Raw genomic sequence first — 14,923 nt, 5'->3', positions numbered from 1 at the left:
TGCCCCGTGAAAGAGGGAAGCTGACAAAAAGAGAGTTCCCAGAGCCTTGCACCCAAATTACAGTACTATGCATCATGGAGACCCCCAGACCCCCTGAAAAAATTCACACATGTACCCTAAGAAAGCAACCATTTAGAATGGTGTCGTGAAAGACAACAAAGGCCAGACTGCAAAACTATGAGGAAAGAAAGACTTTTGCCCTTCTTCTTCGTCTCCCCTTTCTTACCACAGTCCAAGAGTAAGCAGGAAAGGAAGTGGGGTGAGGAGAGAAAGTGAAGCTAAGTAAAAATGCCCTTTCTCTCACTGAGTCTTTGGGTCATGGACCAGTCTTGAACTGTGGAGAAGAAAGAAGCTTTGAATGGAATTAGAGATTGGAGCTCCAATTTAGACTGGATTGAACTTTTGAATAAAGTTGACTAAGAGTGAATCACAGTGATTGAAAAGGAAATAGAAGTGACTTTGAAGTTATAAGATTTGCATAATGTGCCATCAGAGGGTAGGAAAGTTTGATTAAAAAGGAATGATAAGAGGAATAGTTGGTTAAAAATAAAGGGACTTCTAGAACACATTTCCATCAAATTTAGTTCACTCAGTAAATCAGTTAACCTTGTAAGGTGTGGGACAGAACAGCTAGGGCTGGAAATCACAGCTCCCAAATTACTTTCGGGTTTTCTACATATTATAGCATACGTCCTCTGGTCCCTAATATCCTTAGAAATCACCCTAACATGAGATTTTGACCCTCAAGTCTGTTATTCCCATTGAATATGCCTTTATAACACATTGTACAAGACACTGATTTTAGTGGTAATCTGTCAATTCTCTTTTTGCCTCGCAACATTAAATTAACTTTAGATTTCCTTGGTGAGTTTTTTTTTTTTTCAATTTGTTTTAATTTCTTATTTTACTAATTTGCCACACTTTGTTTGTGCTTGGAAAATTTGCCAGCTCTTCATGTTATAGTCAAGTAGGAGAGAAACACAAGATGATGAAAGTTAAAAGATACATTTCTAGAAGCAACTTTTGAGTATCTTTGATGACACAAAGGCAATAACTGTGTTTCTCTAGGGTTTATGATTCTAATCTAAGGAGAAAAGGCATGAAGCTGGAGAACATTACTTTGTCTAAATGGTTTCCTGAAAAAATTTTAAGACGTCTTGAATGTCAACCAATAAAGAGACTGTTGATTTCAATAACTCAATCCTGGTTATAAGAAATAAATGAAGAATAATATGGGAAAGGAAAAATTTATGTCCAGTCATTAAGTGGCCTTAAGGACATTTAGAAGATAATTAAATAAAATCTTGTCCTAAACCTGAGACAAATTAAAGCACTAATATAAAAGTAAAGCTGTTATATAAAATTGTCTTTGAAGAATGAAAGCTTTTTTCTTTGTCCTGTGCTATTTGGAAATTGCTAAGAACCATCATGTCTCAGCTTTCCATTCCATGACTTAAATCTCATCATCTCATTTCTTCATACACATTAAAAAAAAAAAAAACTAGGCATTTAAACTGAAATATGTCAGATTAAGAATGGAAATCTCTCTTTGCTCTAGTTAAATGTCAAAAAAAAAAATATATGTCCATCAAAAAATGTTTTGAGCTTACTATATATGTGTCATTACAGGATGACAAAGGTCTATTCTTTTCCCTGTTATAAAATAAGCAGTTCAGCAGCAGAGTCAAAGATTGTCAACTTGTCAACTCTGACTGGGATCTTGGGTTCATCTAGATCAACTTCCCTTGTGGTGGCACTCAGTAGCCCAAGATTGCTCATCTAGTCAGTTAAAGGATTTGAATCACTGACCATTTCTGCCGACTCTTATCCAGTATACCCATTCTCTCTGAATAGCAATTGTAATTTTAATCCTGGCTCCAAATAGTACACACATTCTTCCCCCTACTCAGACCCACCTCTCAAAAATACAAAATGCATTTTGGAATGAATTCTGTTTTTCTATTTCTTATTTTCAAAATCCAAAACCATGCAACTTTATGAAGTATTCTTTCCCCTCCATTTTTTTGTCTCTCTTTTTCTTCCACTCTAAGCCTTAAATTCCTTAATTATTCACATATTGAGCATCTTTGGACAATACTGCAGCCCAGAAGCTGGGGATCAGTTTTCAGAGGAATAGGACAACCTGTAGGAAGATGACAAACCAGAGAACTTAGACATTTTGACTCATTTCCCAGTCATTCAACCTTCTTACAGGGTTGTATTTTATTTTATATCAAATTAGGTACTTATACCAGTGTAAAAAATTATATATGTGTGTGTGTGTGTATATATATAAACATATATATATATATATATATATATTTTTTTTTTTTTTTTTTTTTTTTTGCTTTTTAGGGCCACACTCATGGCATATGGAGGTTCCCAGATTAGGGTTGAATTGGAGCTACAGCCGCTGGCCTGCACTATAGCCACAGCAACACAAAATCTGAGCTTCGTCTGAGACCTACATCACAGCCACAGCTCACGGCAACACCAGATCCTTAACCCACTGAGTGAGGCCAAGATCGAATCCACAACCTCATGGTTCCTAGTCGGATTCGTTTCTATTGCACCACAATGTGAACTCCGAAAATAAGATAATTTTTATCAAGTTTCCATAATCATGTCTGAATTAGATAGGGGAAGCTAAACTGCTTTAACAATGGATTCAGAATATAATGACTTGAGGGGGAAAAAGACAGAAAATACGTTTGTTTCTTTCTGCACAATAATCCAGGACAGCACTTCCCAAAGTATGAGAGCTGTTAGGAAAGAAGATTCTTGCACCCTGTTCTAGATCTCCTGAATCAGAAACTCTGGTTTTGAGGGTCAGCAATCTATCTTTGGTAAACATTCCAAGTACTTCTAATTGCACGTTAAAGTTTAATATCTATGGGGCAGTTTTTCAATTCAGGAAGATTTATGTGTATGGCAGTGAATGGGCCATGTCTCTGCTTCACTTAGTCCAAAGACTCAAGGTGACTCTATTTCTACTGTCCTCAATATGCACACATGAGAATTGAGAGCACAGACAGGATGTGTGGGAAGCAGGACCCCTGTAGGGCTTCTTACCTACCTTCAAGGGAATTTCAGCAAATTGTTATAGCCACCTGCAAGAGAGGCTAAAAATGTAATAGAACTGGGCATATTATATGCAGTTACTATGAAAGAAGGGAGAGGGGATTTTGGTGGACAGCTGATAGTCTCTGCAACAATCACATAATTATATTTGTACAATCAGGTTTATTGGTGACATTTTATCTCTTTTTCTTATATTCCTATTAATGTTGCTTTCACTCAGGTACTTTAATTCTGGCTTTGCTCATGGGAGCTAAAGTAAGAGGGTAATTCAAGAAAGAGGAAACTGTTAACAGTGCTAAATGATGCTGAGAAATCAATGAAATGAGCACTAAACCTATCTCTTACATTTGGCAAAATGAAGGCCAAAATGGAAATATTGTTCCATAAAACGATGAATCGTAAGCTGTGTTGGTATAAGGTATGTTGGTAAATGAGTAGGAGAAAAGAAAATGAAGATAGCAAAAGAAATAAATTTTTAAAAAGAGATTAATTGTGGAGTGTCAGTGAGTTAAGGCTGTAAGTAAGGACGATATGGCATAGAGGCCTACGTATGACCACATATTGATAGAAAAGGTCTAGTTGAGAAGCTATGATTGAATATTCAGGAAAGGGAAGTTGAATAATATTTCTTATAATGGGATCTAAACACACAGATGGGAGGAGTTACCTTAGGAAAAGCAAAAAACTGCCTCCAATGTAACAAGAAAGAAAGAGAAATATAGGGAAAGAGAAGAAAAATTGAAGTAACCATTGGAGAAGTTGCCAGAGGAAGTTTCCAGAGTAATACAGGTAGAATGCTGAGCAGGATTAAAGACCTATTTGAAGTCACTTTGCATAAATCTACATAAAATCATTGTAATAGTGTGTTAATGTTATATTGGGTTGCTATATTAATTTGGATGCTATCAGCCCTAAAAATTACATTTATTGGAGTGTCTCTGTTAATTTTTTAAGACATTAAATAAACTGACCAAGAGTAGGAAGACTGTAATATTTGATTTTTGCCTAACCCTAGTTAATTAATCTGTGGTAGGAATTCCCTATTCAGCAGGTTTATAATGTATGTAGCACTTGGTGAAATTTTGTGAAATTCCATAACTCTCTTAAGGCTTTGAAATGAACACTCATATGGTAGGTTTTTAAGAGTTGACATCTTTTCTCCATATTTTATTGGAATTTTAGAAAATTCTGAAAAGAGTCTTATCAAATGGGCCACTGTTTCCTGTTTATAAAAAAGTAATTTAAAAAATTAAGTGCCTAAATTAAACATGCAGTTTATGTGCCAGGAAATGAAACAAAATAGGTCTTTCTCAGTCATGAAACTTATTTCTAAAATGGGACATCAAGATGACTATAAATTGTGAAGCAACCTGGATATTTATGCAGTGCCAGGCTTTCATCCTTGTATTCTGGCTGCTGTAGGCTTCTGGGTGTAGAGTGCACTTTGGTGGAACCCACCCTGCTGCTCTGGTAAGTTAACTTCCCTCACCAGGCCCAACCCTTGAGTTCACTGTATACCACCCTAATCCCTATAAATTCCAGACATTTTGAGATAATCCCATGCTGATGATTCTAACCAGCTAGTTCTCAGGAAGCCTGCAAAACCTAACACCCACCCTGCTCGCTAGATCTCCCTTCGTAGCTGCCCCCACAGCTCTCCTTTGCTGTCACTCTCTCCCTGGGTACAATTCCCTGGATGGTCCAGCCCAGCAGCCATCTCTTCTTAGTAGCCTTCGTAAAAAAAACATTCAGCTTTTCCTCTAAATGGGCCATTGTTTCCCACAGTCAAAAGAATTCTTAAGGTCTTGTAAAACATTTGGCTCTCTGGCCAGAGCAATTGAGTCTTGGATTATTTCTTGGAGAAATTGCTCCTGGCTCACTAACTGACTCCTGACCACAGAGAGAACATTTGGGATGGAATTTGAACTTGCTCTTTGCCCTTGTAGCCTGAGGCTCCTTTAGCTAAGCTTTCCAAGCTAGAAGATCAGTGGGTTTGCCTTTAGTCTCAGTCTGTTTGTCAGAGACCTATTCTAGGAGACGGCCTCTTCTTGATGGTGATGGTGTTTGTTTATTTTCATTTGGGTCAGAACTCTGGTTGGTCTGTGTGTTTTAGGGGACTCCTGTGCAGGAAGATGTTGGTTGGGCGCCCCTGGTAGAGAAATGGCAGCTGCGTCTCACTTTGACATTGCTCAGGTGAAGGTAGCAGCTATGTGTTTTGCTGCTGCTTGTCTCTTTGCTGTCCCAGAGATCTTTATACTCCTTAGACTCTCCAGTATCATAGCCTGCACCTTTAGAGACCAGCTTCCCAATATATAATCCAAAGGGGGCCTCTTGTGCAAGGAAACTGATAATTTCATCCAAACAACCCCCTTCAGAACACCTGACAGTTATCCAATTACTTAAATAATGCAGACCTCCAACCAGTGTGCTTGGCCTTAGTAAGTTCTGTGATATCACATGTGATAGGACTGATGCTTCTGACAGTGGGTCTTATTACAACACTGTCCTAAGGAGAGATACAAACCCCAACCTTTTAGCTGTGGACTGAGAAAGCTTGAGCAAGAGCTGGCTGCCCTTCTTACAGCCACCCAAAGAGTTCATACTATGAGTTATCAGACAGAGATAGAAACTAAAAACACAGCCTTAGATGGCTAGAAACCCAAAACAGGGAAAAATAAATTATATAAATAAAGATATGTATATATATTTTTAGCAGCTGCACCTGTGGCATATGGAAGTTCCTGGGATAGGGGTCAAATTTGAGCTGCAGCTGCAGGCTGAAGCCACAGCCACAGCACCATGGTATCCCAGCCACAACACTAGATCCTTAACCCATGGGTTCTTAACCTGCTGAACCCGAATGGGAACTCCTATTTTTTTTAAAAAACAAAGGTCCATAACTTGAAACAATTGAAAACTCAAGATTTACTAAAATAAATTTTATCACAAAAGAATAAAAAGGTTACTGATTGCCTTTTGTACCTCAACAGCATAAGTTCTCAATTAACTTTAACCACTGCTAAAATGCACCAATTGACAAAACTTCATGGACTTAAACACACTGGATCTCAAATTACAGTTTAATTAGAGGATTCCATTAAATTCAAACATGGACCCCCCCACCTCCAACCTTAGAAAAGTAACTAAAAACAGAGGAACAAAATAGGTATTCCTCATTTTAAGTTATAACCCTGATTAAATTTCCCATAGTCATGATATCTAGAGCCCTAAAATATTTTGTGTTGGACAGAGGCACTCTAAAACAATGATTAATAAACTGAAGGTAAAGAAGGTCTCTGGACCTTACAAACTGGCTTGACAGGAAATGACCCCATGGACTTCCCAGTTAAAATAGTTAAGACAGCCAATATAAGTTAAGACAGGACCTTCAATAATTCAAACTTTATGTAAGAATTAATAAAAGAGGGATTATATTCACTGTCCCTCCATTTAATTGTCAAAAGTTGCCTATTCTTAAACCTTCAAAAATTGAAGAAGAAAAAAAAAAAAGAATGCCTTACAGTAGATAACCGCAACTGTAATATAATGGACCCATCCATTAAGGTCTTCATACATAGTGACTAGTATTGTTAAAATTACTGACTTCATCTAATCAACAATCAGTATATTGGTGGTAAGAGATTTGGTTCATACGTTCTCTTTGGTGCCTATTTTAACAGCCTCTCAGTAGCAGTTTGCCTTTACCTCCAAGAGAAGCAATACAACTTTTACTGGCCACCTTCTAGAGTAGGGACCTCAAGATCTTTGCCATTGCACACAATCTTGCAAACAAGATCTTAACTGCATCCACCTTTTTTTTTTTTTCCATCAACATGCAAATGACTTTACAGTGAAGACATCCTCCTTCAAGTGGTTTTATTTAATGCACTCATTTCCATTCTGGAGGCAACATGGTTCTCATTTAGCAATACTACTTAATTTCTTTGATGCTGTTACTTACTAATCACCCATCTTAACTGGCACCCCCTCCCAAGAAAGGCTCAAAAATTGGTCCAAATTAAAATTGATAGGCCTCACAAGGGATCACACCAGGAGGGACAGCTGGGTGGTCTACCTCCCTTCCCTCATTTGCAACCACAACCTCTCACCCTGTGTCTATGGCCACTACAACCACCCTTTCCCTTGTCTACAAACAAATACCCCTAACTTTTACATATACTGTAGTAAACTATCAGTTCATAGTATCTGTCTGCTGCACTTATCACCTTAACTCAAGGAATACACCAAGATGTTATTATCAAAAATATGTTTAATTTGTACTTAAACATGCTTTATAATTCCACCATGACATTGTTAGAGACTCCCAGATTTCAGACCTGTTTTTCCATATAAACAGGAAACTTGGTTATGGGTTGACCTTATACTTCTACTGCTTCTCTCCTTTTGACTCTCATAATATATTTTTCTATGTAGTTGAGGGCAACTTGAACCTCTCTAAAAGTCTCCTCTCTGCTCCTTGGGCTACTGGAATTCTTCAAATAATTGAGCTCAAAACTGATGTCAAGACAACTATAATATAGTTTTGTTTCTGTGCTGTCTTGACCCAGTTTTGAGGACCTAAAAGTTGGTCAGTTACCCTTCTTGAGCAGCTGTTTAAGTCCACACCCCAGTGGCCTCCCTTCTCAGGCTCCCACAGCAGGACCATTGTACATACATGCTAACTGCCTTAGGGCCAGAAACCAGACAACTGAGGACAGCCCCTTTTCCCTGAGCCTGAACAATCATTTAAATTAGCCAGTCCGCAGGGACCCTTTCAACCTAACTAACTCCACCTCCTTGCTCCCTAGAGCTACACCTTGCTATTACCTGCTGGGGTAGTGAGGAGGGAAATCTTTGTGTGCCCTACCTGGCAGCCAGTTCTTTGGAGCTCTAAATAACAAGGAATTCTCCCTTTCTTCTATCCAAATATCAGTGGGTTTTGTTCTTTTATCAAAAATATCTTTAAATCTCACATAACATGTAGTTTCTTTTATTTTACTACAAGGAATACAGGGAGGTTCCACCCAAATCGGAAGTTTCTAAATTCTTAGAATTGCCCCAAAGTAAAAAAATCACATCATCATACCAAAAATTAGATAATAGGTTTCTACCTTCAGTAAGGCCTTGTAACCTAAATGTCAAAAGAAGATTAAATTCTTAGAGGCATTGATTCATCATAATCTTTTGCCTTTGTTTGTGTTAGTGTTTCCTCTTTCCTTCTGTTCAACTCAGTTTTATGTTTCCCCTAATCTCAGTTTCTTTGAGTCATTAATATTCTGTCTAGAATTGCGCTCATCAGTAAACTAGCTACCAATCAAATCAAAACTTTAAAACTTGTTAATTAATTAAAAATAATTTTTAAATTAAATAAAATTGAAAATTTATTTCCTAAGTTATACTAACCACATTTCCATGTTTCAGTAGGTACATGCTTCTAATGTTGACTATACTGGTCAATGCAGAAAAGCATTTCCTGCATAGCACAGAGTCCTACTGAATAGCTCTCTTGTAATATATGAGTGTCTATTAATTCCCCCAGCTACTTCTAGTATTACTTGTAGGAATAGTTTTATGGAGCATATCAGATATTTTAGGTGAATATTTGTTAGCTGAAGAAAAAGGGCATTCTGGGAGAAAAAGTTATGGGAAATAAGAAACAAAGCATGCAGTTAGGGGGAAAAAAACATTTTTAAGCTAAAGAAGATAGTTATATGAATTTATGGTAAAAAGATTCTGTGCAATCTTGATATCTCTAATCCTTTTGAATTAGTCCTTCACTTTCCTTGCTTTTAATTTTCTTTTTTACCAGAGATTCTGTGTTATCTTGGATTTGATCTCTACTCTTCCGGGTGGTAAATGTCTTCCTGAACATATGTTTAGTAGTACAAAACAAAAACAAAGCAAGCATATGCTCTTCCACAACATCCAGAAGACTTTCCTGGATGAGTCTGAAAATATGCTCCTGACAGTGTGGTTAGGGCTCCAGACAGAGCACGGGCACAATGTGAACAGGCTATCTTGCATCCTTTTTCTACAAAGTCTTGCTGGAAGGAAATATGGTTACTCACCTAAATAGATATGAGTTGCACCAGAATAAATTCATTTCATCTCAGCAAACCACATGCTTATTTACAACATATAAGAAATTGCTACTGTCCAGAACTGCTACTGGTTTTGAAGTAGACTGAGCATGTGTCTGAAAACTGGGATGGTGCACCACATTCTGTGCTTAAGATTAAGCCTTGATAAATTAACATTTTTATAAGATGCAAATTATTTGATTTCCTCTTCAAAGCAAGAGTATGTGGCCATGATTATCATCTTATTATACATAATTTTAAATACTGTGTGTGTGTGTGTGTGTGTGTGTGTGTGTGTGTGTGTGAATGGCAATGTTTCCAAACCACTGTTGACATGAGGCATTTGAGACAATGTCAGTCTTTGTTGTGAGGTCCTGCTCTGTGCATTGCAGAATGTTTAGCAGCATCCATGTCCTCTACCTAATAAATGCCAGCAACCCACCCTCTTAACCCAGTTGTGACAAACAAAAATGTCTCCAAATATTGGCAGATATCTCCTAGAGGGCAAAATAACCTGCATTTGGGAAGGTCTGATCTATGATCTATGATAATTTCTCAACAGTGTGGATATATTCATAGTTATGTTAAATTTAGTATGTAAACATGCTACTGACAACATACATTAACTTGATAGAGTTTACACAAATTAGAAAATGGCAAATGAAAAAAGAAAAAGAAAAAACCTAAGAAAAAACAAACAAAAAAAACCTTTCATGAGTCTGAAATTTTGGTGTTGTAAGTTCCACCTTGCCCTGAGAACTGATACCCCTTTATTTTAATTAGAATGATTTAGGTAAAGAATTTCTGGCTGGCCATATTCACACATTTGGCAAGGGCATTAAGATCTTGTCAAAATGAGCCTGCACAACCAGTTACAGAGACAGATTGCCTACATTGGCAAAGTAAGTCATTTTCTTCCAAATTTCAGCATGGATACTTCATTGGTCAGTATCCACAGTAATTTTTAAAATACATCCTTTAATTTTGTGTGAAAACTTAATTATTTTATCATAGTTTTATGTTAAAATAGTTTATAAAAAAGAAGACATTTTAAATACACAAAATTATAACTTCTTTGGTTATATTTTGCTTTCATTTTTAATGTGCTGCTGACCTAAAAACAGGGAATTTTCTCCATCTCCTAGAAGTTTTGCCAATGTTCTTCTCCTTGCCATTGTGACATCAGTCTGCAAAGCATTGGACGAAGAGGTAATTCAAGTACTAAGTATAACCCCTGAAGTTTCAGTAACAACCTTTTGGCTCAGAAGGTGAGGATTGAAAGTGTCTTGCCAAGATTGTGAGGGACGGAATCCAGAATTCAAGATTATCACCACCCTGTCACCCTCAGAGTCCAAAAAAATTAAAAAGGATTTAACAAAATAATTAAACTGAGCTCATGACTTGAGGAGCTGTTGTATTTGGCAAAGACACTTGAGAGCAGGATCTTCCTTAGCAACCAGTTAATCATGATCTCCTGGCTTGTTCACCAGTATCCCCATCATCCATTCAGATGCTTGTTTTTACGTGCATTTGGCAGATAAATATCTTTATCTGTTAGTCTACACTCTCACTTTTACTCAAGTAAAGCTCATGGAGCTATAATACATTAAAGAGTGTATTTTTTCAGCATTATACAATGTAAAATGCCTCAGGAATCAGCCCTGATATTTTTCTCAGTTAAATCGCTGCACTGATTACCATGAAGTGCATTGATGTCACCATCACTATGACAACATTATGACAAGAACTAGTCACTGTAAGCTACCTAGTAAAAGGAATTGTCATTTATATTGCCGAATAAAATGTAACCCACATAGGACCTCCACTTTCTTGCATAAATTAGTACCTTAATGGTTAGGGAAAGTTGAATCACAACTGGATGAAGAAACCATTCATGTTTATGTTTCTCTCAAGGTAAGATTTGAATATTTGAGGAATGTATACTTTAACTTTTCAGTCAGTTAGAATGGAAGCAGCTGTTTTATCATTATAAAGAACTGTTTAATACAGTAAATGTCCTTCTTTTCACTTGCTTTTTTTTTTAAATTTTGTTTGTTTTGCATTTAAGAAAGCACAAGGTTGTGATATCAACAGATAGTCTAACTAAATAGGTGAGCTTTGGGATTTATTTGAAGGTTTTTCTGTGAAGCATTATTTGAATCAGTCTTTATACTTTTAGGTTATTGCATAATTTTTAATTTTTAGCTTATTATGATAGAAGTGAGTCACCCTCTTGTACTGTTCCATTTTTAATTAAACAAGGATTCAAAATCTTTTTTCATTGTTAACTTTAAAAATAACTTGACTCTTGTGTGCTCTCTGTTCCCCTCCCACTAGGGCTGTCCTATAGAAAATAAATAAAGGTGTGTCAGAGACTTAGGAAGAAAAGGTTAGTCATCACAAATGCCATCCATCTAGAAACGCACTGCTGCCAGTATTTTTAGATTATTAATGCTCAATTTTGTACTTGTTTTAACTTGTAGAGTGTCAGCATTGTGGCATTTGTTGTTTAGAGAACTGTATCACCACACAACATGACATGGAACACTTGACAAATGGCAATTTTCCCAGTAATGTTTGCCTTTTTATTTTATCTGAGTAAAATAGGAACTGTTTGGAGGAATTCCTTCCTTGTAAGACATGGTCAATTTACAAAAAGAAAAAAAGAAAAGAAAAAAGGTATAATCTCTCCTGATTTTGAAAGTCTTCTTTTTGACCAATTAAGAGACTATGACAGCCATCATGCATAAATAAGAACTCTAATCATGGAGATGGCCATGTTGTTCTCTTACAACTTTCTAAGCACAAGATTCTTAATGAAAGAAAGTCTTGATTGAAAGACTTTTTTATTGTAATGTACATATTTATTGTAATGCTAGAGACACTGAAAGAAAAACAAACATTTTTGCAAAGGGTGTGCTAGTCCAAAGTATATGATTCAAAACTTCAAGTATGATTTTTGTGTTACTCAAATATAACTGGAACAATTGAGAAAGATAATAGCAAAAAATTGAACATGGATATTTATCTATAAGCAGTCTTAAATTTCTCTGAAAAGTGATATGGTTAACTTAACATTCAATCTGTATCTTTTGTATTGACCTCTTTATTAGAACACAAATGTGCATATTCTGATTATACCATTTTTAACCAAACAACCTTTGTTTTCCAAATTATGCTTTGTATAGGTGTATTAGACAACCATCTAGACAAGAAAATATTTCAATAGAAGACATTTTGAATATATCTCAATAGCATTCTTAACAAAAAATTCAACATAGATATGCACAGATATAAAGAGAAGGAAACTAATCAAAAGTCTATTCGATGTGAAGAAAATTTGAGAGAATTTCAGACATGTACTTTTAGTAAAAAACAAAAAACAAAAAACTTCAAATTGATTGCTTTAAGAGATTTGTTTTCATGAGACATTCCCTTCAAATTGTAGCTTCTATTTTAAATCAAGCCTTTAGCAGAGCATATTGTATATCACTAAAAAAATCTGCTCTACACCATCCATCTAACCTATTTTTATCATATAATAACATAAGCATTAGATTTCCCATATCCTATATAAAGTTAACCTAATTTCTATAACCTCCCCCTATACACATGTGCACACACCATACACTTACATGCTTTTGTGTTTATTCTTCTCTGTAATCCAAATGATATATTTTACCATAGTTTTATTTTTTTGTCTCTCCTTAAAATTCTTATAGAAATAAACAAATTTAAAATCCACTTCCCTAAGAACAGTTTTTTATTTGAAGACTTAAGCAACAGTAGATTTTTTGGTAATCTCTGAGAGAGCTAGAACATCAAAATCATGAGTTCAAATCTTAAGAAATATAGTTCAAATCTAGTAGGACATGATTCACATACTAATACATCACTTTAATGTGAGGTTAGTCCCTCTCCTAGTGTTTTAAATTTATTGAAGTTCCATAATTTTGTAGCAAGTCAGAAATAGAAGACAGCAAAGTACTCTGTTCTTTTTCTTCCTTTTGGATTTAAAAGGCAAGTGTTTTAGTTAATTGCTCTGGAAATAAATAAAATTTGCTGCTTATAAATTTAGGACAAAAGAGCAGCACAGTCTGTTATATATCAATTCTGATTTATTCCTGTTTGCCTACGTAAGTTACATCAAATAGCTTTTACAGTACACAAGAAATTGGAACATTTAAAAAATATGAAATTTACAATGGAAACTTTTTCTAATATGCATGTTAGAATATATGTCAAGCCTTAGTTTATTTGCAATGCAGTGTAAAATTGGCATTTGTGAATAGACTGAGAGGGACTCCGGATACTGATTTTTGTTATACCCAGATCCTAAGGCACAGTAGCCTGTCATTATCTTACTAAAGCAATATCATCTTGATTTACCTTAAAATTTCAGTCAGTATTCTTTTATAAGCAGGTTTAGTGTGGTTGTAACTTTAAAAAAATAAAAAACTTTTATCAATCCAGGAATTTTTGCACATGCGGTATTGCATTTGATAAGCTTAATGTTAATGCACTTCATTATTTTCCTTTCTTTTTTCTTGAATAAACCTAGTTGGTTTCTCAAATGTTTGTTTTAAATTTACTTGATTTGGTTTTACTGTTAGGAAATGGAAAATAGATATTTTTACTTACCTACAAATCTTAAACCAAATAACCATTTAAAAAGTGCTATATTTAGTATCCACAAAGGAGATATCCTGTGGCCAGAGTTTTCTGCCAAAAATACACCCTAGTTTTTTGTTAGTAGTGTGCAGAAGTGAGAAAGGAGGTAGGAAACATTATTTTCTGCAATATAAATGAGATTCCCCTCTCATTATCTCAGAGCTCAGTAAACATAGGGACACCTTAACATATATTTATTTATGAGTTTTTTTTTTCATCAGCCCAGAAAATTCTCCAGCCTCCGAAGTACACTGGCTTTATTTACTTGCTATTAGCACCATCTGTTAAAAAATATTTTGAATTGAACAGAAGCAACAAAAGAATAATCCCACTTGCAGATGTTGGTTAACTGAGAAATTAATTCCAACAATTGAAATTGTCATTTAGGGAGCACAGGTTTATTTTTTATTTCATTGTGATACAATAGTTTACCTTATCTGACTTGGGATAAGGAAAGAAAATGCTAAATACTTTTCATTCAGATTTGCATTTGAAACTTCCCTTTAGGGCTTTGCACAAAAATGGTTTGAGAATTCTTTGACACCCCCTCACCCTGTATTTGATGCCAACCTAGCACAGCTGATCCTCCCTCCAGAGAGAGCTGTGAGTGGTTTCCAGGGCAGGAGGAGTTCTGGGCCATCTTTTGGAAGAGAGTCAAAGGAATACTACACAGTGTATTTGCAACAAGACTTGTTGTCCCTGTTAAAACAAGGATAGTCTTTGGGAGTTGGGGGAGGGGAGGTTACAAAAAGGCCACTTTGTGGAAGGGGGCAGGAAACTCTGAGGGGCAATTTTATCTGCTTTCTCTTTGTGATTGATAGGTGGGCATTTTGAAGATGGATTCTATTTGTCTTTTTTCTCCTCCAAAGCATTCATTCATGAATTTCCCTTTTCCCCTTGTGTCACTCATTGTTTAATTTATTCATTCACCTAACATTTATCAACATTTAGGATTATATGCCACTTTATTTTTATTGTAGTTGCCAAACATGTTCTTACTATAAGACTTTACCCTTTCCTGTTACCATATTTTATTTCTTCAAAGATAGTGTCATTATTTGATACTATCCAAACAAGTCTTTGCTAATTTG

The 14,923-nt window shown here is 35.7% G+C and overlaps 1 protein-coding gene across 5 annotated transcripts in view; it reads left to right on the top strand.

Moving 5' to 3' along the window:
• Positions 10,931 to 14,923, top strand: part of DGKB (diacylglycerol kinase beta) — a 786,786-nt gene continuing 782,793 nt past the window's right edge. For 3 of the 5 annotated variants that reach the window (XM_021102439.1, XM_021102448.1, XM_021102441.1), the window contains exon 1: positions 10,931 to 11,075. The gene's annotated coding sequence lies outside the window, so the exon portion shown is untranslated. The remainder of the gene's footprint in view (positions 11,076 to 14,923) is intronic. The other 2 variants (XM_021102444.1, XM_021102450.1) reach the window with 2 other exon arrangements.

The sequence above is a fragment of the Sus scrofa genome, chromosome 9, assembly GCF_000003025.6.
Source record: "Sus scrofa isolate TJ Tabasco breed Duroc chromosome 9, Sscrofa11.1, whole genome shotgun sequence".
Lineage (NCBI taxonomy): Eukaryota > Metazoa > Chordata > Mammalia > Artiodactyla > Suidae > Sus > Sus scrofa.
This window is presented reverse-complemented; position numbering and strand designations above follow the sequence as displayed.